Source organism: Tamandua tetradactyla, chromosome 1, assembly GCF_023851605.1.
Source record: "Tamandua tetradactyla isolate mTamTet1 chromosome 1, mTamTet1.pri, whole genome shotgun sequence".
Taxonomy (NCBI): domain Eukaryota; kingdom Metazoa; phylum Chordata; class Mammalia; order Pilosa; family Myrmecophagidae; genus Tamandua; species Tamandua tetradactyla.
This window is the reverse complement of record NC_135327.1, coordinates 47,241,383-47,266,532: the sequence shown is the minus strand read 5'-3', so window position 1 is coordinate 47,266,532 and position 25,150 is coordinate 47,241,383. Positions and strand designations below refer to the sequence as shown.

Genomic DNA, 25,150 nt, shown 5'->3' with positions numbered 1-25,150 from the left:
TGTGCCTTCCCATGACATGCTAAGCAAGCCAAGGAACTAACTCAAAGCCCACAGACACTTAGAGAGGAAACCATCGAAATCAGAAGGTGGAAGCAATGGATCCAGGAACAAGGACCAGCAGACACCAGCCACATCCCTTCCGATTTGACACACACTAGCTTTTCTTGAGTCAAGGTATGTTTTCCTGGGTGCCTTAGTTTCAACATTTTTCTGGCCTTAGAACTGTAAACTTGTAATGTAATAAATTCTCTTTATAAAGGCCATTCCACTTTTGGAATATTGCATTCCGGCAGCTTTAGCAAACCAATACAAGTGGTCCTGAAGATATTTTGTTAAATAAAAAATGTGTGGTGCAGAAGAACATGTAGTAGCATCATTTGTGTGGGGAGAAAAGGAAAACAGCCAAATAAACAAAATACAGAGCACTATACCAAAAAATTAGTATAACAGTGGTCACCAGAAGGAGAATTAGATGACTGAGGGACACAGGATCAAGATTTCATTGTTCATTTACATTTTTCCACCTTTTGATTTTGAACCATCTGAATATATTAACAACCAAAAAAGTCATTCATTTATTTATTTATAGGAATACTAAGTAATTAGCTAAGACCAAATTCCAAAACAGAGCAAGCCTATGAGACCTCACTTAAAAACTGCAATGAGAAAAAAGATCACATTCTGAAGCTTCTGAATACTCATCCCATCTAGGAAAGGAATAGGCAGACCATGGGCAATAAACAATACTGAGCTGTTGGGTCATTTTTTTCTAGTTCTCAGGAGCCACACAAACTAGAGGTACTCTGATTGGGGAAGAGGGGAATCACAGTATTTGATCTCTACAGTTAAAGACTGAAGGGTAAAAAATAAGTCATGACCCTAAATAACATCAAATATTCCCATGATATTTCTATCACATTTGTAATGATTACAAATCATTATCTGAAATTGATGAATCATATTTATATTGATAAATTGGACCACAAGAAAAACATCTAACACTTCAGGTAAGCTTTGAGGTAACACTCAGCACAAAATATTTCTAATGAAAGGAGATACATAGGTATGTAAGTTATAAACAACAGAAACAATTTTATGAATCATCTTTATAATGTCTTTATTTGGGTTAATATGTTTGAATGCTGACATTTTGCAATTTCCTATCAATAATAATACTAAAATTCATTATGATCATTTTTTCTAAAAAGCACTGACAACTTGTCCATCTTCTACAATAATTCCTCAAAAAGTTAGACAGAGAATTACCATATGACCCAGCAATCCTATGCTAGCCATATACCCAAGAGAAAGGAAAACATGTCTACACAAAAACCTGTACATGGATGTTCACAGGAGTATCATTCCTATTAGCCAAAATATGGAAGCAGCCCAAATACCATCATATGATGAACTGATAAACAATATGTGGTCTATCCATACAATTCACTACATCCATATAACGAAACATTATTTAGTAATAAAAAGGAATGAAACACTGATAAATACTACAACCTGAATGAATCTTGAAAACAGTAAAAGAAGCCAGTCACAAAAGGCCACATATCATATAATTCTCTTTATATGAAACGTTCAGATAAGGAAAATCTATAAGATTAGTGGTTGCCTAGGGCTGAGAGGGACCGTGGGGGGTGGGAGGAGGGCGTTTAAAGAAAATGGAGAGTAACCACGAATGGATGTAGGGTTTATTTGGGGGACAATAAAAATGTTCTAAAATTGACTGTGGTGATGGTTAGACAACTCTAAATATATCAAATACCATTGAATTGTTTACTTTAAATGGATGGCCTATATAACGTTAATTTTACCTCAAAAAGCAGTTTAAAAAAGAGTCTTGCTTCTTTAAGGATATGTCTTCTAGTCACCAAATCCAATGACCTTTTCTTATTTTCTGCTTGCAACCTTTGATTTTCTTGATCACCTGCTCTCCTTGGCAATCATGCCAATCTCCTTATGACCCCTCTGAATCTTCCATATCTGTCCTCTCACATAACTCCCAGATGGCTGTCCTTAGGCTTATCCCTGAATGCCTTCATCAGCAGTTTCATCCATTGCTAATGTTTCAAAACTATCCCCTCAGCAAACCAGATGATTCCTAACTTTATCTTCTATTTGCTGAGCTTTAGCTACAAACTCTACCTAGATCCTCCTCATACCTGGCCTACCCAAAACAAACTCACCTTGCCAAAATATCTCGTTATTTCCTCATTACTCCTTATTTTTCTTAGCAGCACCATCCTTTCTAACTCACCTTGATGTCATCTTGTACTGCACCCAGTTTCCAGATAAATTTCTCCCTCAAGTATTTAATTTCCTTTTCCCTACTGCCTGAACCCTTGTTCAGCTCACACAACTCTAAGCATAAATATTACAGAAAACATTTTAACTTTTCTCCCCAAATCCAGGCTATCATAAAGCAGCCATTTACAAATAGTAGCCAAAGTAATCTCATAAAGGACAATTCCAGTAAAATTAAAACCATGCCAAAGGACAGGAACAGACAATAAATAAAATAGAAAATATTAGTGGGATAATCAATATTAAACAAAGACTATTCAAGGAAACACAAACAAAAGTGAAATTTTCAAAACTAGCACTGCACCAGCACATAAACTGATTAGGCCATTTTGAAAAGGAATTTGTCAGTAACTATCAGGAGCCTTAAAATGTATAATTTTGTATATTTAATCTTTACAGAGATATACAATATAAGACCTAGTCTATACAGACACCAGTAATATGATCATGGATAGCTCTAGGTAGATCCTGAAGACTGAGGGGAAAGGGTGAAAGGGAAACTGTCACCTAATAGACTTTTGTATTTGATTTTTAGGGTTTTTTTTGGGGGGGGTTGTTTTCTTACTCTGTGCTATCTACTAAAGAGTAAAGATTTAAGTTTGTCATCTCTGAGATGAAGGTGAATGTAATATACCTTGATTATCAAGCGCAGAAGAAACTCAGAAAAAAATGATGTGTTTTCACCCAGGATCTTTCATGGCATTTGATATTAAGTTCTTTTTTCTTTTCTGTTTTGTTCCGTTCTTTAAACCATTTATAAAACCACCACATTGTTAGCCCCTTGGTATACAAGTTTTTCCCTCTAGGTTTGACTCAGTCTTTTAAAAGCAGGGAAGGCAGAATACATCCATCTTACAACAAAAGGCTTTTACAGAAATTGAGCACTTAAGCTATAGCAACTGCTCAGCAGAGAATCCAAGTGGTTGCTCTTAACATCTCGAACAGTGAAGATTTAACATTTCATTAAAGGAGTTCCAGAACATACTTATTTCAGTTTGACCAGTAATGCCACTTCTGAGAACACATTCTACCAAATAACTTTAATTACACAAAAGGTTTTATACCCAAAGATGTTTAAAACAGCATTATTTAGAACTGCAAAACTATGGAACTTAAATGTCCAACACACAGAAAAATGTTTAAGAAAACAGTACTCTAAACACTTTAGTCAACTGATTTTGACCAGGGTGCCAATGCAATGCAATGGGGAAGAAAATAATAATCTTTTAGATAAATGGTACTGGGACAACTAGATATCCAGATGGAAAAAAAAAATGAAGTTGGACTCCTGCGTCACACCATATATGAAAATTAACTTAACTCAAAATGGATCAAAGCCTAAAGGCAAGATTTAAAACTATAAACTCTTAGAATGCAAATTAAAACCACAATGTGATACTTTATAACCAGTAGGATGGCTACAATCAATAAGACAAATGTTGGTCAGGATACAAGAAAATGGAATCCTCATATACTGCTAGTGGAAATACGAAATGGTACAGCCACTGCAGAAAACAGTTAAGCAGTTCCTCACAACATTAAACAAAGAATCATCATATGACCCAATAAAACCACTTCCAGGTATATAGCTAAAAGAACTGAAAACATATCTCCACAAAAAAATGTGTACACAGATGTTCATAGCAGCATCACTCATAATAGCCAAAAAGGGGAAACAACCCAAATGTCCATCAACTGATGAATGGATAAATCAAAAGCAGCATATATATACAATGGAATATTATTAATCAATACAAAGAAATCAAGTACTGATTCATGTTACAAAATGGATAAACCTTTAAAACCGTGTAAGAAGTCAATTACAAAAGGCCACATATGGCATGATTCCCTTTATATGAAATGTCTATCTAGAATAGGCAAATCTATTGACAGAAGTAGACAAAATGAAATTAAAGTTGCTCTCATTTATTGAAGTGTCCCAAGTTTGGTTTCATCCAATCATTACAACCCCTTTATAAAGTAGAGAAAAAACTAGGGTTCTGCCAGGATACACGTGGGAGGTGGGAACTATCCTTGCCCTGGGGAGAATGAAAGTGTGGGTGGTCTTTCTTTCACCATCTACATTCAAAGACCAGACCCGGTAACATTATGTAATCCCTTTAATGTTTCCTTGTAGCTATTAACATGAAACCCTTAAACCTGATTTGGGAAGCTGATATTGGATGAACTAGAGAGCAGTGGTTCTCAAAGTGTGGTCCCCAGACCAGGGGCATTAGCATCACTTACTAGAAAACCGCAGGCTTACTAAATTGCCAGGGACTGGAGGGCAGAACGGAATGGTAAGTAACTCCCAGCTGGAAGAGGAATTCTTTTGGGGCTGATTAAAATGTTTTGGAATTAGACAGTGCTGAGAGTTGCACAATTTTGTGAATATACTAAAAAACACTTTAATAAGGTAAATTTTATGGTATGTGAATTTCATCTCAATTCACTTACAATGGATACAGTGCAGAAATTATGTTTTTTAGTTATAACTGTATTATATGCATGCATCATAGGACATGCTATGATCACAGCATGTCGTAAATAGGTTAATGTGCTATAAAAATTAAAAGGAAACATCAAAATGCAGGACTAGTGGCACTATGGGTGATCTCTTTTTATATACTTCCGCATTTTCCTAATATTCTTTTTAAAAAAACATGCATTCCTTCTTGGAAGCGAAAAAAAAAACTTTCAAGCAAACAGAAAAAGGACATAATTAAACCCCCATGTGTATAAATACAATTCCTTAGCTTACTATTCAAGGATCTCAGTCAAACGGGCCCAAAATACCTTCCCTTACCCTCCCGTACAGCTGCGACTCTAGGGGAAACCCCTCCCTTGCGAAACCCGATTCCCTGTTCATGTCCAGGGCACCGCCAGTTCACTTTCCAACCCCCTCTCTAGTTGCTCCTTCTCCATCGTCTCAGTCTTTTCCTCCGCTGCCCGGGCAGAAAATGCTAATTAGTTCCTCAGGACTCTAACCAAGCATCTATTTCACAACGCGGCCGCCGTGCCCAGAACCGACCACCCGGGGCTAGAGTGCACACCCTATGGCCTTGAGAGCTTCGGGAACCGCTAACTCCCACAGCCCCGACTGAAACTTAGGTCAAGGGCTGCGAGGCTCCCCACACACAGACAGTCGTTCCTCAAGTCCCGGAGATAGGACAGAGACCGCCAACCTGGAGACAAGTCTGGGGAGGGAACCGGTGCTAGCCCCACGAGCGACCGAGACTTGGGGACTAGGGACATCACTGGCCCCCTCCCCCAGTCCCGCCACGGACAAAAGATGTCCTGCGCGCCACCCCCTCCGGGCCCCAGAATGAACGTCCGGGCAAGCGTTCAGGGCTCGAAAAGAGGCAGCGGCCGGGTGACGGAAGCAGCTCGGACAGCGTGAGAAAGAGGGACACTTACCCGCGTCAGTCCAGACCCTTCATGGCACCGGAAGTAGCCTCCCGCCGGTTGCCAGGGTGAGGAAGCGCGGAGGACGACGTTCGCACTCCTATTGGGCGCGAGCGCGATCACGTGGCCGGAAGCGGACCCCCCCCCCCACGCGCTCTTCTGACACTGCCCACCGCTGTGAAACAGCTCACCTGGCCCTGGAGGTAATGCAAGAGCACCTTGGTGAGTTCTGCGCAGCGCAGGCGCAGTTGCTTATCTATTCTCACTTAATCCCTTAAGGAGCCCACTGAATGTCTGTATCTGATTCCAGTGCTTGGTAGAATATGTGAGACAAAATGAAATTAAAGTTGCTCTCATTTATTGAAATGTCGCAAGTTTGGTTTCATCCAGTCATTACAACCCCTTTATAAAGTAGAGAAAACTAGGGTTCTGCCAGGATACACGTGGGAGGTGGAAACTATCCTTGCCCTAGGGAGAATGAAAGTGTAGGTGGTCTTTCTTTTACCATCTACATTCAAAGACCAGACCCGGTAACATTGTGTAATCCCTTTAATGTTTCCTTGTAGCTATTAACATGAAACCTTTAAACCTGATTTGGGAAGCTGATATTGGAAGAACTAGAGAGCAGTAGTTCTCAAAGTGTGGTCCCCGGACCAGGGGCATTAGCATCACTTTCTAGAAAACCGCAGGCTTACTAAATCAGACTTTGGGCTTAGAATCCTGCAATCTGTTTAAACAACCCTTCCAAGTGATTCTGATGCACAGTTAAGTTTGAGAACAACTAAATTACAGACACAGTCTCCTTTGCCAAGTTGTAGATGTAGAAAGTGATTTATGGGTTTCTCAGAATAAAGGGGAGCCAAGGATATAGACCTACAAAAGCATTCAAGAAAAAAAGAGCCAGGGAGGCAGTTTAAGAGTAAAATGAGAATGAGATCTTGGGACATACCCAGTGTGAGATTTCTCAACTGCTAATAACCCCCAACTATTCTAAAATAACATTTTAGAAATCTTATTCTAAATAACATTTGTATTGTCCAAGATAATCTTCTCTATGAACAAAAGATAAAAGGTTTAAAAGATCCATGATGGAAGTTGTCTATTAAAACCGAATTTTAGATTTGGAAGGAAATGTAGAGGCCTACATTAAATTAAGTGGTTTGAATAAGGAAAAAAGTGTTTAAGTCAAGAAAAGACAGAAAGCAGTAACGTACAGGTTAAGAACAAGGATTCTGTAACTAAGAGTATATGGGTTCATTTTTCAGCCCTGCTACTTAGTAGTTGTGTCACTTGAGCAGTTTAACTTTCTGTGATTCAGTTTTCACATCTGTAAAATGGGGATAATAATGTCTTTTATAGCGTATTGTATAGAATAATTTAGTATATATGAATGCTTAGAAAAGTACATGCCTATAGTTTCAATAAATCAATAAATGTTAATTTAAAAAGAAATACCTAATTAAGTATAGGTTCATCACTATAGAATATGCAAAGAATCAAACTTCCTTCTCAAATTAATAATATGCAAGTTTTAACAAGCAAAAAATGCCCAGTTTGATCCTGGAGCTACAGCTATTAAAATTTTGAAAATAAATTAGTACTGTCTAATTTGGAGTTGAATTCTGTATATGAGCATTCATTTATCCAACAAATAGTTACAATGTATCAGCCATAGGTATACATTTATAAGGACAAAAGAAGCAAAACTTATCCTCAAAAAAATGTAGTTTAGATGAAAGACATATAAATATATAATGCAGCAGTTTTCAAACATTTTGAAGAGTCAAGGGTGTCAAATTGTTATTTTATACTAATACTAAGATGTTATTTACCTTTTGCAGTCTCATTGTTTTAGTTTGCAAACTGCCATACTACAATATACCAGGAATAACGGCTTTTAAAAAGGGAATTTATTAAGTTGCAAGTTTACAATTCTAAGGCCGTGAAAAATGTTCAAATTAGGGCATCCAGAAAAAGATACCTTAACTCCAAAGGAAGGCCTGATGAAAGGCATTTGCTCTCAGCTTGGAGGGCACATGTCAGTATCTGCTAGCTTTCTCTCCTCATTTCATAAGGCTTCCCCAGGATGTTTTCCTTCTGTATTTCCAAGGTCTCTAGCTGTATGGGCTCTGTCTGCTCTTTTCAAAATGTTTACCTCTTAAAGGGCTCCAGAAAGCAACCCCACCTTGAATGGGTGGAGACTCATCTCCATGGAAACCATCTAATCAAAAGTTACCATGCATAATTGGGTGGGTCACATCTCCATGGAAACAATCAAAAAGATCCCACCCAGCAATATTGAATGAAGATTAAAGGACATGGCTTTTCCAGGGTACATGACAGTTTCAAACTGGCACACTTATGAATATACAGTGTAAAAAGTTTCATTGAAAGAGTTTCTAATGTCATATTGCAGCTGACCTTTAAGAAACTGCCACTTATCAAGTTTTGGTATAGTATCAAAGAAGAATATTCATAATTAGCTGATAAGACTATTAAAATACTCCTTCTTTTCTAACTACAATCTGTTTGAGGCTGGATTTTCTTTATATGCTTTAGCTAAAACATATCATATTAAATTGAACATAGACATGAGAATCCAGCAGGCTCCTTTAGGCCAAATATAATCAGATTTGCAATAATGCAAAAACGTGTCACTTTTCTCACTTCAATTTTTATAGGTATTTTTCATTAAAATGTTACTTATATTAACATGTAGTGGGTTTATTATTGTTATTTTTTAATAATTTTGTTTTCATTTCAGTTTTAATTTATAATACAGTAAATATTAATAGATATAATCCACATAAACAAAAATTTTGGAGAGTTCTCTATTTTTAAGAGACCAAAAAGTTGAAGAACTGCTGACACCATAATTATAAATTTCGTGTATAAGGAATAGCAGCTATTTGAATGGACTTTAAAATCAAATAGACCTATGTCCATCTCCTGGATGTGCCACTTACTAGATGCCTAATCTTGAGCAAGTAACTTGACCTTTCTTAACTTCATTTTACCTTATCTGTAAAATGAAGATGACAACAATCCCTACTTCCTGGGATTGCTTGAAGAGGATTGATCTAATGCATGTAAAATCTTAGCATTTTGGCATTGTAACAAGTGCATATAAAAAGATTTGAGAGATCACAATAGGGTGAAGGCAGGGCCAGGAAAGGAGAGACAGGCATCTCAAGCAGAAAGAGCAACATATACAAAAGCAAAAGTACTTGCAAAAGTTTTCAATATTCTGAGAACTACAGGTAGTTCATTACTAGCATTAAATGAAAGAAAGGGCTGCTCAGAGATGAGACTAACCTACTATGTAAGGAACAAATCACTAAGTCTTTGATGCCATCCTACGGAATTTTTTTTCAACCTGTCATCTATGAGCTACGTAATTTTGAACAAAGTAGTGACATGTTCAGATCTGCACAATAGAAATTCCAGTGTAACATTCCTTACATATGACACAAAACCCAGAGAAAAAAGTGGGAAAATTTATTAGCATAAAATTCAGAACTTCTATACTGCTAAAACTGCCAGAAATGAAGCCAAAAAGACTAAAAATAAAGCTAGGGGAAAATATTTGTAACATTCAAATTTTAAAAAGGTTAATATATATAATTTTTAAGGTTTTTTAAGTCTAAGAATTCCGAGGAATAATCAGTGAATAATATAATCAAGCAGTTTATGCACATGTAATTCATGAAAAGATGTTCAACCTCGGTTAAAAAACACGATATTCAAATTGAAATAAGACATCAGTCTCCCTCTATCTGATTATAAAACATTTTTAAAAATTGATACACTTTCATATTGATGAGGATTAGAAAAATAAACATTTTGTTCATTGTTGGAGGAATAGAAATTGGCACAACTTTTTGGAGAGCAATTTGATGGTTATCCATCAAAACTTTTAGATCTGTTTTGACCCAGTAGATTCACTTTTAGGAGTCTATCCTACAATGCTTGCATAAGTGCACAAAGATACATATTCATGCAACTAATATTAATCAAATGACTTCTCTGAACCAGGCACTGCTCAAGACTGTTAACTGCAGCCTTGCTTGTGTTATAGGAAAAAAGGTGGAAACAACCTAAATTTCTATCAATATGAACAAGTTAAATCATGTAACAGAAAATGTAAACTGTATAACATGATGCAGTCATTTAAAAATAATGTACCAGGGGTGCAAGGGTAATTCAGTGGTAGAATTCTCGCCTGCCATGCGGGAGACACAAGTTCGATACCTAGCTCAAAAACTTCCAAAACAAACAAACAAAAAATTCAACAAATGGTGCTGCAATAACAGAATACTCACATGGCAAAAGAATGAAATGTGACCCCGCCATACAGTATACAAAATAATAATGTAGCAAGATGAAAAGATGTCCAGGGCATATGATTACATTTTTAAAAGTACTGCAAAACTTTGTTTAATATCCCATTTATGTATTTGTGTTTGTGTATATTCTGTATAAAAGGAAAAGGGTTAGGAGACTACACAACAAACAGTAAACAAAGCTCCTACAGAAGTGGGATTGAGTTGGAATAAGAAAAAGTTTTACTTTTTATTTACATCCATAACCACTCAACACTTAGAAATGGTGGATAAAATAAACAAGTATTCTTCCACTTGCATAAAGGGAAATCTGGGGCCATAAAACCCCGAAGGAACCCACAATTGGAAGCCAGTGCTGCAGGCCCATCTCCCATGTGGGTACTTACAGATTAACAGGAGCCTAAGAACTGGGTTTTTACAGCCTATAAAGTGATAAGTTTAAACACACAATCCACCTTTAATTAGAGCAGAAACAGTAAACAGTAGAATTTGATCTGAAAAGGCTTCATATCAGGCAGGCCACAGTGGCTCAACAGGCAGAGTTCTTGCCTGCCATGCTGGAGACCCGGGTTTGATTACCAGTACCTGCCCATGATAAAAAAAAAGGCTTCATAGCTTGAAATCATTGGATAAAGAATATAAAATGAATACCTTTAAAATGCTTTGGAAAATAAATTAGGGGGTAGAAAACATGAGCAAAGAGTAAGAAAATACCAGAAAAATTGTCCAGTAAACTTGAAAATTAAATAAATGATCTAGAAATACAAAATCAGTCATTGAAATAGAAACACTCAGTAGGTAGGTTAAACATCACATAGACACCTGAAGAAAGAATTAAACAACATGGAAGGTAGGTGTAAAGAAATTATCCCAAGTGAATATCAGAGAGATAGAGAGATGGAAGGAATTTATGAATAGACCTGGAAGATAGAATGAAAAGGAAATAAGGTCTAATATACCTATAATTGCATTTCCAGGGTGGGGGGGGGGGGGAGGCATGAAATTAACAGAGTAAAGACAAAGATGGTATTCTAAGAGCTACTAGCTAGGAATTATCCAGAATTAATGAAAAACAGACATTCTCAAATTCAGGAAGCTTGGATACCAGCCACCATGCTCTGAGGAAGCCCAAGCAGCCTCATGGAGAGGGCATGTGTAGATGCTGTGCCCACCATCCCACCTCCCATCACCCTGGAAGGCTCCCAGCCAGCAGCCAGCATTAGCTGCCAGGCATATAAGTGGGTATGCTTCAAATGATTCCATCCCCCAGCCATCTTGTAACTTCAAGCCATTAAGTCTCCCCAGCTGAGGCTGTAGACATCATGAGCAGAAACAAGCCATCTCTGCTTGCCCTTTCCAAATCCTGATCGGCAGAGGCAGTGAGCATAATGAAATGGTTGTTGTTTTACTCGATTATGTTTATGCCACTGTCAGTATCTGTTCACAACCTCCAACAAAAGCACCCTGCTTTTGTACTGAGGGCTTCCTGTCAGATGACTGCCATTGTAAGCCCAAAGAAAGCCAGCTGTGGCTGGGAGGATAACCTCATGGTCTGGACAACTTCAGCACTTCCCAGTTCACTCGCCTTATCTCGCTGACAAGTCATCACCCCACTTTCCCTCTAACCCCCATACCCCTCAACCACCACCTCCCCTAAGCCTGGATTCCTAGGTTTTATTATGTAGCCTGAGGCTTTTCCTTTGCTGTTTTTACACCGCTGTTTTCTGGGGTGGGGGGAAGGGTGGTGATGATGGTAGTTATTACATAGCAATAGTAACAGTTTATTATATTGCAACAGTAATTTTGTTACCACAGGTGAGATGATGCATAACAAAAACGAAACAGGTGGCATTTTACTTTTTGACCAGATGAGGCAGCAAGGGTGGGAGGGGATCGAAAGGAAAATGTTAGCAGAAGTCTAGAAGGCCTTGGAGGGCTGAAAAAACACTAAGGAAAATGTTACTGAAAGCTGAAGGAATGGGGACCCTTGTTATATAGTGCCAGGAAGTTTGGGGAGCCATTCCCATTGTGTCTTTTTAAAGAGTTCCTGACCTCAAGAATCCAGGAGCATAATAAAATGCTCTTTTATGTCATTAAATTTGGAGTGCTTTTTGACATAGCAATATTAACTGAAACAGACAGGAATGAAAGATGTTAAAGTTTTTTTTAAAAAATCATAAATATGCTCCCTTCCATTTTTTGGACAATGTTGTTACCTCCTGTGTTCCCAGAACTTAGCTAGGTTGTAACAATCACCACGCAATGCTGCTTTGCACATCTTTATTTCAGAAATCCCACCCAGACAACACCTTGCCAGTGGCTTGATGCTATTCAAATGTAAGTAAGAAAAATCCATCTAACCTGCCTTTGGACCCAATATTTCAGATTTCTAAACTGCATTGGGTACAACAGCTCTCGTGGCCTTTGAAGTACTAAGAATTTGTAGATATCTATTTAATCAATTCACTCAAAATGTCCAATATGACAGAAAGGTCTCTATTAGGAAATCTCCTTCAGGAAAAATCTGATTAACTTCCTCTGCTGCTCCCCCTGCTCCCAGATCCCAAAGAGCAGACAAATACTAATGACTGCTGCTTTTTGATCCCTGTCTCTGTCATGATTCTCTGGGAACCTCCCTCCCTCCTCCCTATTCTTAGAAAACATTATTACTTTAACAAGTATGTCAGAAACATTTAATGGTAGAGAAGTGTATTAGTTTTCTTTTGCTGTGCAACAATTTACCACAAATGTAGTGGCTTCAAACAATACAAATTTAGTATGTCACAGTTCTGCAGGTCAGAGACCAGGAACAGCTCAGTGGGATCCTCTGGTCAGGTCTTACGAGGCTGCACTCCAAATGTTAGCTGGGGCTGTGGTTTCAGAATGCTCGGAGGCCTTTTCCAAGCTCACTCAAGGTGTTGGCAGAATTCAGTTACTTGCAGACTCATGGCAACTTCCATCTCCTCCAAGGTCAGCAAGAGGTGGCATCTCTGAGTTTTCCACCTTCAAAAGGATATACCTGATTAGAGCAAAATCCCATGATCTCCCTTTCAATTAACTCAAAGCCAACAGATCGGTAACCTAGTTAAGAGTGATAACTGGTCATATTCCCAGGTTCAGCCCACACTTAATGAGAGAGCATTACACACTTGTGCATATACCGGAGGTGCAAATGATGGGGGCCGTCTTAGAATTTTTCCATGATAGGTGGACTGCACAGTCCTGCAAATAAACCTATGGTAGACAGCTGTTGTTTTAGCCTGCTCAACATTAATTCCTCCTTATTTTGACAATGATTCCCCGCTTCACTTCTAAGACCTGTCCCTCTTCTGTTGTATACAGTGTTTGTGAGCTGTTAATCAGGTTGCTCCAGCTTTGTCTTGTCAGTGGGTGGACATGTGACGCAGGCTAAACCAAAGATACTCCTTTCTTGAACTTAAAATCTTGTCAAAAATAGCATCCAATGTGACCAGTTTCCCTGCTGCCACACCTGTTCACTTCCAAAGTCTGGTTGTTTGGGGTTGTTGTCATTTTCAGTTATATAAGGCACTTGCTATTCTTGAAATGAAATTCTTTTTCTTTCCTAATTTTTTTAAAACTTTGAGCAAGACAAGTTAACCAGACAGGACTTGGCTCCTATTTCAAGTCCTGATGACAAAGACATTGTCCTCTGAACATTGACAGTGACTAGTAAGGTGATTGCTAAGGGTGGCCTAGTCACTATCTGTTCTCGCCATTGTTTCTGTTTGTCTCTCTACTAAATATCAGCCAGCTCTGTAGTCATCCCTCATTCATAGGGCAAGTTAAATGTGGTTCATGAACAGCAAACTGTCCTACCAATCTGTATTTTAATTTAGCACCTTTCCCCACATTTGCCTAACTTTTTATTTTGATATAGGATAGGGCCTCATTCTCTATAAGCTTGTTGGAAAGGTTAAATATGATTTACTGAACCCAAACTAATGTCAGCTTCTCAGCAGGTTTTCCCTGACCACTGTATTTTATAACTACAATCACATTCCCCTCCAAGCCCTCCCTTCTCGTCTCCCCTCTTTTATCTTTCTCAGTAGTGCAGAGCCCTATCTAATCCTCCAAATTTTTTCTTATTTATTTTGGTTATTGACCATCACTACTGAAATGTCAGCCCCATGAAGACGGGTATTTTAAAAAACATTTCATTGAAATTTAACATAATATAAAAAAGTACAGTTTGATGATTTTTAAGTGAACACTCTCAGATCAATTAGTTATGACAGGGTTAGAAAGGTGGCCTTAGCTCTCAGTGAAAAATGACAGCATGGAAAGGCCAAGTCATCCCAGAACTCTCACCTGTATGTTAAAGCCTCAACTTTCCAGCAGATTATCATGCTTCAACTTTTGCATTGAAAGGTTTTGAGAGTATACAAGGAACCCATCTACAATACACTGGACAAACTAAAAGGAAATAAAATACTATTCGAATGAATTCATATCTATTTCAAGATCTCTGTCATATGTACCAGTTCCTTCAGCTTGATGATAAAGACATTCCTGAAATCTGGTATCTAATGTTCTCTGCATGCAAAGCAATGTCTGGCCTTAAAGAATTCAGCAATGTTTGTCTTTGCCCTTGGTTTTCTGCCAAAATAGAGCATTTGGTTTCCACTTCAAATTCAGCCTTTGGATGGAATGGCTACTTTGATATATCCTGTATTCGCAAACTTGTGTGAATCTCTCATAATGAGTCCTGAGATAATAAGGTATCAGAGATAATTAAAAATTTGGTAATGAAATATATCTGGTCATTTGGATGCACTGTTCATTCCCACATATAAATATAAGTAAGCATGAAACTGGAGCGAAATTGCCTCTGAGCTGTTACAGACTGAATTTCTAATTTTTCATTATTTAGTAAAAAAAAGTAGCTATTAATGATAATTGAAGGTCATCCTATATCCAAAACACACATTATTGCACATTTACAAATACTTAAAGAATTTTGAAAATATATTTTTGTGAGTATTAAGAGAAAATGCATTAAACAACTTTGCAAAACACTATGTTTCTGTTTTGATGATCCATGTTAATAAGAATACAAATAATAATAAAAGGCAGAGTAACAGAGATTAGATCATACTCATTTCTTTGAGCAATTAACCAAACTTTCCAATTTGGGATAGCCTCAAAATTTATGAAGATAAATGTTAAGTCAGTATTAATATTGCTATTGTAAAATATTTCAGGTATATGCTAAGACACTCTACAATAATGACTATGATATAGCATCATAATGCATGCAAGAAAAAATTTAAAAACAGTGTAACCAGAATAATAGTGAGAGGAAAAATTATATACCCAAAATATATAATACTCCAATTAACTTCAGTTGAAAGAGAACAAGTTATCACACATGAAAGTGACATTACAAGAAGATAGAAGAAATAAAGGCATGGTGGGTACTGGGAAATTTGTGTTATAATCCAATTATATCAAATGTGAAAAATTCAAACACTACAATAATTAGTAATAAAATTAGAACAACTTTTAGATGATTTTCATTTATTTTTTAATTTACTCATGAAGTTTAACTTACATTACCACTGGATTCAGCTGATGTTTGGAACCAAGTCTATTTGATATTAACTATGAGCTGCTGTTAAACTTTGCAAAAAGAAAGAAACTAATAACAATGGAACATGGATATTGGGAAATAATTAAGGTATGTTTTAAATAATTATTTAATGATTTTCAATTCTAACAATTTCACTCAAAGCTACTGTTGCATCTTTAAAATTCTGTTTAGTAATTTAATATTAAGCAATGATATTTTGCATGCTTTTATTAAATTTTAATTGGACACTAATGCAAATTGACATTATGTTCCTATGGATAGAATTCTCTGACCTGCCTTAAATAACACTTGCAATAGGCATGCTTTACGTCCCTGTAATAAATGATGTTGGGACCAAGCAGTAAAAACATAGATTCAAGTGGTATCTGTTCTTAGAAGATATCATTGAAGCACAAACAGCTTCCTTTGATAGGCTAGTAGCTTGCTTATAAAATTTGTCTCAAGATTGTCAAATTGCTGTACACACCAATTCAAAGATTTTATTTCATACACTTTGCACAAACTCAACTTTTTTTCTTGTCTAACAAAAATCACCTATCCTGGACCCTAAAACCATATAAGTATTTTCCCTAATTACCATTTGGAGGATACAAGTTGTGTATTATAGCATTGTTTTCTCTTGATCAATAAATCTAGCAGCCTTAGCTTTCTTTAATGGAGTTTACCTGGTGGTCCATTCTGTGTGATACCATCATCCTGTTGATGGAAACCCATGGAACTGTGAATACGGAGAGTTAATGCAATGTTAACTGTGGACTTTAGTTGTATATATTCAATGCTATAAATTTATCTGTATGTACTGTTCTTGCTGTATCCACAAATTATTCATTTCTGTCTTTTTCCTGTCACTTCTGCTACTATTGTCTTTTCCCTTCAACTATTTGGAGTCGTTATATTTTATTTATTGTCAATATTCCTTATTTTATAATCAATGAGTTTAATGTGCCCTGTGAGAAATATTATGAATATATTCTACAAATTGATACATTGTTGCTCTAATTTTCCCAATGAAATATTTTGTAATTAATAATTTAATTTTGGTTTAATACATGGGTTATGGGCAAGTGGACTTTTAAAATTCATCTTATCAGGTAGTTCTTTTTTCTTTTGTATCTTGCTTGAATCCAAAGGATAACTTGAAAGATAAAAAAATTTTAAATGCAATGAATTAAAAAAAAAAGAAGTTATGACTGCTCCCCAGGGTAATCTTGACTATATAAATGAAATTTTACAGTATGAACTCTTTATACTCATCAACATTATGCTTTGAGATTAGTCCATACTGTATGTCCATTCTCAATGCCATGTTGTGTTTCACTGGGGGACAATTTATTTCTCCACTCCACTATTGAGGGTCATTTGGGTGCTTTCCAGTTTAGGGGTATTAGAAATAGTGCTGCTGTGATCATTCTAGTACATGTCTTTTGATATACCTAGATACACTTTCTGTGGCATATATATCTAGGAATAGAATTGCTAGCTCATAGGATTTGTTTGTAGTTTTCCAAAGTGATTGTACCAGTTTACACTGTCAAAAGCAGTGTGCAAGTTGCTACAAATCCTTGCCAGTGCTTGAAATTTTCCATCTTGATAATGAAAGGTTTAGGAGGTGAAAGGGTGAGAAAGAAGAAAGGTACACCAGGAAATGCAAAGGGGGGGGGGGTGGTATTTCTGCGCTTCCAGGCAGAACTCACCAAATCCAAGACGGAGGGAGGTAAGTGCGCGAGTGGGCTTTGGTGCGGGCAGCTTTTAAGGATGGAGGTCAGGTGATATTCGGAAGGGGCAGTTCATTAGTTCCTGAAGTCAGGTTGGGAGGGGTGACACAGCCTCCGCAGCTCCAGTTGCAGTGCCCTTCCCCATTCCCCCGACCTAACATTCCAGCCTTTTTGTGATAATAGGGTGCCGAGATCTTTCTGGCTACTTCCTGCTGTAATGGGGCAGCGTGGGGTTATAGGCTGGAACTGTCATGGCCAGGGGAGTGGGGAGGCTGGCTGTAGGAATCTGGTGAGGAAGGCAGGTGATGATAATGATGCAGAAGCATTTGGTTGACTGCTACCCAGGATAGTTCCTTCATGCATCCCTGAAGGAAGTTGAGGAGGCAGAGAGCCACTACCTTGATTGTTACCCTGGGCTCGATGAGGGTGATTGGGGTCGCTGAAGCCGGGTGTCATCAGTCATCGGTGGCCAGGCCCAGGACTGCCACCGGTGGGTTAGGGGTTGGAAGGACGGCCCCCCCCCACGGCCAGGCACTGAGGGGCAGTCACTTTTCCAGTATCCCTTTGTACCACAGAGAGAGCATGGTCCCTTAGGCGGTCGAGGATTGGGGCACTGGTGGGACCAGTGTCCGTCGAGGTACATTTGAAGCACTTTTCTGGTGGTGGATTAGTCATAGCTGGCTTCTTCTCCATTGAAGTGGGCTGCAGAGCCACAATCAGGGATTGGGTTTGTAAATTCGCCTTTTGGCAGTCCCGGGATTCCTTTTCTGCCCTCTCTAGTTCATCACGAGTGTTAAAAATTTTAAAGGCCGTGTTTATCAGGTCACGGATAGGGGCCTGAAGACCGTCCTCAATTTTTCTAAGTTTACACCTTATATCTGGAGCCGATTGGGGTATAAAGTGTGTGGCTAAAACAGTTTTACCAGCCTCCGAGTTGGGGTCCAGGCAGGTATATTGGGGAGGGCTTCTGTGAGCCAGTGTAGAAAAGCAGCCGGGTTTTCATCAGAACCCTGGATACTTTCCCTTAGCTTATGGAAATTTACTACTTTATGTGAAACTTTCTGCATGCCTACTATGAGGCATGTAAGCATTTTGTCCCATCTAGTCAACCCATTTTTTCCCGCTGGAGTGTCAACCTGATATTCCCACCCTGACTCTTGGTCTGGCACAGCCTCGGCCCCTACGGGCATGGTGTGGTCGGTTATATGCACCTGGTTAGCATGGGCCCTGGCTGCATTGAAAATGCAGTCCATTTCATCTGTAGTGAGGGAAGAAGAACAGATTACATGAATGTCATGCCAAGTGAGGTCATAAGCCTTAGCTAGATACTGGAACTCTTTAGTATAGGTAGTTGGATCGTTGGAGAAGGAGCCCAACCATTTTTCAATGTGTGAAAGATCAGCCAGAGAGAAGGGCGTGTGTACCCGAATTAATCCTTCAGGTCCTGCAACTTCCAGGAGGGGACAGAGTAAAGTACTTTTTGAGCGGGTATGGGAGCTTAACGGGTGAAGGTAGCGAGGAACTAGCTGGTGGCAGAAGAGCCAAAGCAGGGGGTGGGGGGCATGCCGGTAATGGGAGAGCCTTTGGAGTAGAAAGAGGAAGGGAAGGATAGGATGGTGGCTGGAATGCTGCTGAAGCAGGGGTAGGAATAGGGGGATAAGATGGTGGCTGGAGCGCCACCAGTGGAGGAGGAAGACAAAGGCAAGATGGCGGCGGGAGTGCCGCTGGTGCGGAAGGGGTGAGAGGAGGGCAAGATGGCAGCTGGGACGTCACCAGAACAGAAGGAGGAAGAGAAGGAGAAGATGGCGACTGAGATGTCGCCGAAGCAGAAGGGGGGAGGGAAAGGCAAGATGGCGACTGGAGCGCCACTGGAGGGAGGGGAGGGTAGAGCGAGGGAGAGGAGGATACAAAGGGAGGGGCGGGAGTGCAGAAGGAAAAAAGCCTGGACATAAGGAATTTCGGCCCATTTGTCGTTCCTCTGACAAAAGTTGTGGAGGTTGGTAAGGATATTAAAATCGAAAGTCCCATCCTCAGGCCCATGAGAGAGGACCTGCTGCCCATACTGACGGGTCTTAAAGGAGAAAGGACAGGCCCAGGGGGTGTCGGCCTCCCAATGCCCTGAGAGAGTCCTCGGAGCTCTTACGAGTGGGGGTCGTCTCCCCAGGGGACGTCTCACCCTGGTTTGAGGCCCTTTCAGGTCCTGGACCTGAATTCGGGAGGGAAACGAGAAGCAGGGCATCCCCACAGCTTCTTGAGTCCCAGAAAAAGGGGATGAGGTTTGCGGGTGTCCCCGTTCACCTCAGCCCTCGGAAGAGAACCTGACGTGAATTCACGATTTTCGGAGAGTAATTAACGGACAGGCTCTCTCGGAACCATGAGACCCGGCAGCAGGGCTAGGAGGGAAGGGACTTAACCAATCTGTGGTGGATGCAGTGGCAGCTGAAGGATCCCTTGTCGCTGGCTTTGTGGAGGAAGGAGGAGAGAGGAAGCCGGGGCACCCTTGGCCAGGCGGGCAGCACCCATGCTCCTCTCCCGGGTTTCAGCACCAGATGAAAGGTTTAGGAGGCGAAAGGGTGAGAAAGAAGAAAGGTACACCAGGAAATTCAAAGTGGGGAGGGACGGTATTGGGTAGAGCTCATCACATCCAAGATGGAGAGAGGCGAGTCCGCCCGTGGGCTTCAGTGCGGGCAGCTTTTAAGGATGGGAGTCAGGTAACATCCAGAAGGGGCGGTTCATTAGTTCCGGAAGTCATGTTGGGAAGGGTGACACAGCCTCTGCAGCTCCAGCTGCAGTGCCTTTCCCTATTCCCCCAACCTAACAGTTAATGCTAGGTATGTAGTGATGATACAGTGTAGTTTTAATTTATATTTACCTGATAACAAATATAAGTGAATACCTTTCTATATATTTATTGGCCATTCAGAAAACCTCTTTTGTGAGGTTTTTTGTTAGCGATTTAGCCCATTCTTCAAGTAGCTTAAGTTAATATTAAAAAAACATAACTAGTACGAACTTTGGTTTTCTATTTTTAGTTTAACTTTGTTTTTAAAGAGGTATATAGTCACATGCCAAAGAATTCAAAGACCCAAAGCTTAGAGTTGAGGCTTCTCACACTTCTGTTCTCCAGCTACCCAGTTGTACCCTCCTCCCCAACAGAGGCAACAAATGTTATCAGATATGAAACTTCTATAAGGCCTTTGCAGGAATACAGCTTGTGATAAAAAGACTTAGCACCACAAAATTTTAAATGAATTTTTAACGAATTAGTACTTACTCTTAATAATTATTCATTATAGCTATTCTCCTGTCTGAAATATGAGAGTTTATGAACAGGATACATTTATTTTAAGGCAAGGCTAATGGCATCTTCATAGTTGAGTTTCATGTTGCAAACACAGAGTGTGGCCACCTCTACAATGTCATAGTGAAGGAAGATTTGAACAAGGGTATTTAATTCCTGCATTAGACATCAGTTGGTTTTGGTGGCCCAGTATCCATGCACCTTTCTGGTAAACAGCACCTCTCAAGTTTGCATGGGGCTTAACCCGACCTTCTGAGAGATTGGCAAGGGACTCAGTTCTGGCCAATCAACATATTCAGTCTTTGAGTTACAATAATTCATGCAGCAATGATCATATGACCAAGCCCAGAAATGAAACTTAGCTCCAGGACTATTTATTGCAACTGCTGGACAAAATAAACTCTTTAAAACAGATTACACAGATGTGAGAATGTAATCTAGCAAAGCTGAGTCTTACCTTGCCAGTACCAATGGAGATCTTACTTGAGAATAAAGTCATGTGAAGAAAACAGTGCATCAACATGGGGAAGACAAATCCCCATGATTCTGTTTCAGCAGCTGAATCCTGTCCCTGTTTTTTTCAGGTATGCAATCCAACTGACTCCATTTTGGTTGCTTGTTTGTTTGTATAAACCAATTTCAATTAAATTTTTATTCTGTGTCACTTGCAAAAGACTTGATATGTACAACTCCCCATTATATAGAATCCAAATGACCATACTTTTTTTTGTTTTTTTTTAATTTTTTTACATGGCCAGGCCCCGGGAATCGAACCCGGGTCCTCTGGCATGGCAGGCAAGCATCCTTGCCTGCTGAGCCCCATGGCCTGCCCACCATACATTTTTATTTCACTGCATTACAATAACTTAAGAACACTCTGATAAACATTAAGATCTGAGTAGCCTCTGATCTTATATAAAATATAAAAATTTGTTACATTTATTAGAATTTTAGAACTAAATACAAGACAATTAATTATCTGATCATAATATGCCTCTCATTAGAATAGTCAGTTATCCCCACCGTCAGTTATCCCCACCATCCAGTCTTACAGAGTAAATAGAAAATTGTGGTACCTGGGTAAGAAAAGATAAGTAAAGGACACATCATTTAATTAATTAGCAGCTTTTCTCAGAAGATCTCAGTTCCAAGGAATACTTGGTAAAAATATATTCAAAGCAGGAGATTATTTTTTCTAAGAAACTCATGGTATCTCTGTCTGTTCACCTTGTATTGTAATGTTGATTGACAGAGTATCTCTCCAATAAACTTTGAATTCTATAATGATGAAATTGTGTCTTATATTCCCTTTGTGCTAATTCTGTGCCAAGTATGTAATAAGCACTCAATAAATAGTGTTGGGTGGGTGGATGGATGGATGGATAGATGGATGAAGGCAGGGAGGAAGGAAGGAAGGGAAGAAGGAAGAATGGAAGAGTTTTAGTTTGCTAAAGCTGCGGGAATGCCACATAACAGAGGTGGGTCCATTTTAATAAGGGGATTTGTTTAGTTACAAATTTGTAATTCCTTGGAGAAAAGGCAGCTAGCTTTCATCTGGCTTTCTCGGTCACATGGGAAGGCACATGACAACATCTGTTGGCCTTCTTTCCTGGCTTCTGGGTTCCAACAGCTTTCCCTGGGGCATGTGCTTTCTGCAGTTCCCAGGGTCTGGGTCTGAGCTCCTTCTCGCTCTTCTGACTCTTCCTTTTAAGCCTCCAGCTGATCAAATTAAAATGTCATTCATTGCAGAAGTCACTCCCCTTATCTGACTGTGGATGTAATCAGCCATTAATGAATTCCACATACTGATAATTTAACTCCACAACATCAGAACAACTGGGCACATCATCTGACCAAGTTGGCACTTAAACCTACTACATAGTCCATCCCTTGTCAACTTGGCACATCACCTTAAACCATACTTATCTATAAATAGAAAACAATAACTGACACATTTTTTCATCTAACAGTGCTCATCATTGTATACAATGCACTAAATCTTTCCATATACAAAATACATTTATTTCATCACAGTATCACAAAAGCCTTAAACTATTTCAGTAACAGTACAAATACAAAACCAATGAAGAAATAGTACCAAATCTCATCAAAATCAGTAAAAGGCATGGGCTGTCTTAGGCAAAATTGTCCTCTGGCTATGGACTGTGAACTTAAAGCAAGTTATGTGTTTCCAGTATACAAAGAAGGAATAGTCAAAAGCAATCCCATTGCCATAGGGAGAAATTGGAAGAAAAACAGAAGTCACCAGACCTAAACAATTCCAAAAACCTGCAGGGCAAAATCCACTAAATTTCGAAGTCTGATAGTCATTCCACCTTGGAACTTTATAAAGCAGAAGTCCCACCCTATCCAAGGGCCTCTGTAGCGGCCCTGTTCTCTTTAAACACTAGGTTGAGGGTTGCAACATTGGCGAACATTGGGGAGACTAGCTTTTTCTTGGCCCAACAGTTCTCAAGCATCTGGGCAGCACCTGGATTCTCTACCATCTCTTGGTACACTCTCAACCCCCTCAGAACAAGTGGGTGGGAGCCAGATTCCTCCCAATTCTTGTAAAGTGCTCCATCCTCTCTGAGGCCTGGGGCACCAGAGCTCTTCCTGAGTATCAAGGCAGAAGACCCGCCCTCTGCCTCCAGGGCAAACTCACCCACAGGTAAATCCACTCTTCTGGCCTGAGATTTCTTGGCTTCAGACCTTAGATTCCATCATTCTGCCTCTGAGGTTATTCTTCCTCCTACTGTCCATTTGCTGTTCCTTCCAGTCCAGACCAGCAATGCTTCTGCTCATACATCTCGCAAAAGCTTTGTTGACTTGGCATGTAGCATACAGGGATTAAAGCCGTCAGACAAAAGGATCTTTCACAGATCTTTTCTGGATAACTCCACCTCAAATCCTCACTTGTCCTGTAATGACTGACAGGTTCCATGTTTGCTTAAATCCTCATGTGTGGCACTGTTCTCTGGGGTATCACTCTTTGGAAGCCCAGAATTTTCCAGACCATCAACCTCTGGTTTCCCTGTATGCAAAGTTCAATCCTCAGCCTATCCCTTTCTTGTTGCATTTCACTATAAACTGCAAGGAGAAACTAGGCTGCATCCTCCACATTTAGCTTGGAAATTTCCTCAGCCAAGTATCCCAGAACATCACGTGCAAATTCTCCCTTCCTTCCAGGACCAACATTCAATGTTGCCAAAATCTCTGCCACCTTAAAACAAGGGTTGCCTTCCTTCCAATCTGCAATGGAAGTATCTTTACAGTCCATATTTCTACCAACAGTTTCTTCAAAGCAATCTAGGCTTTCTCTATCAAGCTCCTCACAATTCTCTAGAATCATCCCCTTATCCATTAAAAAGCCATTTCAACATGTTTTGGTATTGGCAAATGCAGCAGCACCCTACTCCTCTGGAAACAAAATCTCTTTTAGTTTGCTGAAGCTGTCAGAATGCAGCATGCCAGAGATGGATCAGCCTTTAATAAGGGGATTTATTTTGTTACAAATTTACAGTTCCTTGGAGGAATGGTAGCTAGTTTTCATCTGGTTTCTCTGTCATATGGGAAGGCACACAGTAACGTCTGCTAGTCTTCTCTACTGGCTTCTGGGTTCCAGTGGCTTTCTGTGAGGCATGTCCTTTCTACATCTCATAGTGTCTGGGTCTGAGCTCCCTCTCTCTCTTCTGACTCTTCCTGTTAAGCCTCCACCTGATCAAATTAAAATGTCACTGATTGCTGAAGGCACTCTCCTTAGCAGACTGCAGATATAGCCTGCCATAAATGAATTTCACATGCTGATAATTTAAGTCCATAGCAACAGAACAACTGGGCACCATCACATGACCAAGTTGGCACCTGAACCTAATACAAGGTAAAAAGGGGGTCTTACACTTGAATTCTTCAAGAATATGATTGTATCAGTATGATAGCTCTCTATTACTGCCTAATAAACCATCCAAAATATGTATCATTATACTCACAGTTCTAGAGGTTGTCCGGGCTCAATTGCACAGTTTTTGCTTGAGATTTCCTTGAGGTTATAATATATGGCAGCTGGGGCTGAAGCCACTCACATGTCTGATGCCCGGGATAAAAGAGCCAGATCAGTTGATGTCATTTGTCTTGCCTGTGACTTGGGCTACCTCACAGAACAATGGTCAAAGGATGGTTAGACTTATTATATGGCAGCTGACTTTCCCAGACTGAGCATTCTAACGAAAAAGAAGGGAAACTTCCAGTTCTTCTAAACAAGACCCAGAAATGGCAGCATGTCCCTTCCACCATATTATGATTGACACAGTCAAAGGCCAACTCAGACATAAGGGGATAGAGAAAGAGTCCTCCTTTTGGGTGTTGGGAGTGGCACATGCATGCAAGGAAGTGTGTTAGCTAAGGTTCTCCAGAGAACCAGAATCAGCAGGAGATATCTGTGAATATAAAATTTATAAAA

General features: G+C 39.5%; 1 protein-coding gene and 1 long non-coding RNA gene across 10 annotated transcripts in view; one reads left to right on the top strand and one right to left on the bottom strand.

Annotated features, from left to right (window-relative positions):
* Positions 1–5,841, bottom strand: part of TASP1 (taspase 1) — a 490,143-nt gene extending 484,302 nt beyond the window's left edge. For all 8 annotated transcript variants that reach the window (XR_013157441.1, XR_013157446.1, XM_077115178.1 and 5 more), the window contains exon 1: positions 5,734–5,841. The gene's annotated coding sequence lies outside the window, so the exon portion shown is untranslated. The remainder of the gene's footprint in view (positions 1–5,733) is intronic.
* LOC143646323 (uncharacterized) overlaps positions 5,782–25,150 on the top strand; it is a 126,393-nt gene continuing 107,024 nt past the window's right edge. Inside the window, exon 1 of one of the 2 annotated variants that reach the window (XR_013157457.1) lies at positions 5,782–5,924. This is a non-coding gene — a long non-coding RNA (uncharacterized LOC143646323). Of the gene's footprint in view, positions 5,944–25,150 lie in introns of both variants that reach the window. The other variant, XR_013157456.1, reaches the window with a different exon arrangement.